The sequence below is a fragment of the Lepisosteus oculatus genome, chromosome 4 (assembly GCF_040954835.1).
Source record: "Lepisosteus oculatus isolate fLepOcu1 chromosome 4, fLepOcu1.hap2, whole genome shotgun sequence".
Taxonomy (NCBI): Eukaryota; Metazoa; Chordata; class Actinopteri; order Semionotiformes; family Lepisosteidae; genus Lepisosteus; species Lepisosteus oculatus.
Window position 1 is genome coordinate 17,473,938 of NC_090699.1, and position 2,404 is coordinate 17,476,341.

At 41.7% G+C, this 2,404-nt stretch overlaps 1 protein-coding gene across 1 annotated transcript in view; it reads right to left on the minus strand.

Moving 5' to 3' along the window:
- The window catches only part of LOC107077309 (uncharacterized), a 28,277-nt gene extending 26,969 nt beyond the window's left edge, over window positions 1-1,308 (minus strand). The window contains exon 1 of the mRNA XM_015346413.2: window positions 1,295-1,308. The gene's annotated coding sequence lies outside the window, so the exon portion shown is untranslated. The remainder of the gene's footprint in view (window positions 1-1,294) is intronic.
- Between the last annotated feature and the right edge of the window lie 1,096 nt (window positions 1,309-2,404).

Here is a 2,404-nt window from a genome sequence, read left to right on the forward strand (position 1 = left end):
TTACGTTTGTACTATCATTGTTATTCCAAAAACACCCTTTTCAGACAAACGAGAGGTTACAGATGTGTGTCTCAAAATGGTTGACCCCTGCCGGTTCAAAAACGTTCGTAGTTACGATTAATTAGTTTTCATGGTTTCAAAGTTACTCATTACTGAACAGGTAATAGCGAAGCAGTGGGGTTCTGAAAGTATGTCTTTCTGGATTACACCTTCTCTGTCAGGAGCGGAACCTTTGTCTGTAATTACGGACTGGAGGAAAAACAGCTGTTACATATACAGCTGGCGATAAGGGAACTGCACTGGCATTTACTGTTTGTAACACGATCGTTCAATAACGTATTCAGTGTAGTGTAGTAAACTGTTCATTTAACTACAGGTACCTACAGGTACAGTTTGCTAGTGCTTATAGCATCAACTGCAAGGCCCCCCCAAAAACCCTGACTGGGTATCTGCTTTCACTTCAAGCCTAGAGATATTCATGTGCAGCATAGGATGGCAAGTTCATTGTCATCTCACCTACCTGCTCAACTCTTATTTTCACAGGAACAGCTGCAGCAGGTGGGTCTGCATGTAATTATCATCTCTGTATGTATCGCTGGGCTCAGCTTGGGGAGCTGGCTCTCACAACGCATGCTAATTACTCTTGCGCTGCCAATTAAGGTTTTTTATTTCATGTTTCTTGTAGTATTTTTTTATTTTTGCACCGGTTGCAGAATGACAGATTTTGGAAGAAAACAGCCCACAGCATGGAAGTGGATGAAAACAATTGAGGAATTTTCATTGCACACCTTGTGTTCGTTGTATACTTTGTTGTGGGCTGAAAGGTTATATAGTAGTATGGAAAATAAACGAAGTAATTAGCCAAACAATGTTAATGTTGTCAGTTCCTTTGAACGCCTCTTACAACATTCCTTGGCCTTTTTTTGGAAGTTCCAAAGACTGGACTTCAAAACTGGTTTGCTTTGATATGAAAAGATCTCAGACTGCCACTGTATTTTGGTCCAACTGTTTGTAGGTGGACGCAAAACAAACATAAATAACGCACATCAAAAACTGTTTCCATTTATGGTATTATGGTATTCCTGCTCATGTCTCATAGTTGCAGTTAATGAGCAGATCTGTTTATTTTTACTTTCTAGCTTTTATTTCCTAGCAAAAGGTCATTCATGTTCAGTGCGTCTGAAGTGCAGTATTTCTGTGTCATGAGCACAGCAGAAGCAACCACAGTATTCATCAGCTTAAAATAAGTACACCTGAAATTATATTTCTAGAAAAAACTTATAAAGATACTCACCAACCAAAGATGCCTTTTAAATCTCACCCAAGCTGTCCTTTTCCTTGTCCCCTCTCCCTCTTTTCCCTGGGGAAACTCTTGGCATCTTCATCAGGCTACAGCCAGCAGGGAAGAACTGTGGAGCTTCATGTTTTCATTGTCCCCACTGCTAGAACTGGCTCTGCTGGGTGTCTGTTTGAAAGGTGCATGGGAGATGTATTATCGAACAGCAGCTCTATCACCCTGCTACTCACAACTGGCAGCCCACTGGAGCTCAGCAGGTGTGAGCCTGGTCAGTATCTGGATGGGAGACCTCCTGGGAAAGCTAAGGTTTCTACTGGAACTGGTGTTAGTGGGGCCTGTAGGGGGCGCTCACCCTGCAGTCTGTGTGGGTCCTAATGCTCCCGTATAGTGATGGGGACACTATACTGTAAAAAAGCTGCTGTTCTTTGTATGAGATGTAAAACTGATGTCCTGACTCTCTGTTTGTCAGGGTGTATCTCAAAAAGAGTAGAGTATTACCCTTGTATCCTGGCTAAAGTTCACCATGGCCTCCTAAAAATTTCACTTCTCCTCCCCACTGATAGCTGGTGTGTGGTGAGCATGCTGGTGCACCTTGGCTGCTGTTGCATCATCCAGGTGGGGCTGCGCATTGGTGGAGTGGAGTCCCCATTATCTGTGAAGCCCTTTGAGTGGAGTGTCCAGAAACATGATATATAAATAGAAGGAAATTATTATTATTATTTTTATTATAAGTGTTAATACTGCTTATCTCAAGATCACCAAGTTAAACCGTAAACACTAGAGACAGACAGATCCAGACAGATCATGAAACATCTCTCCGGATGAGGACACAAAAACATAAGGATTTCAATTACAAAAGAGGTAACATAGTCAGTCTATCCTGTGTGACTGCTATTTGCTAATTGTTCCAATGATCGAATCCAGCTGTTTATTGAAAGATACCAGAGTATCAGATTCTACAACATGGCTTGGTACAGTAGCTTATTCTAGCCTCCTGTTATCAGTTTTACATTTTCCTTCCTTGTAGTTTCCTCCAGTGTCCTCTGGTTCATGTTTCCCAATTTGAAGAATTACACTGGGTCAATGTCTTTGATTCCGAATATTTGA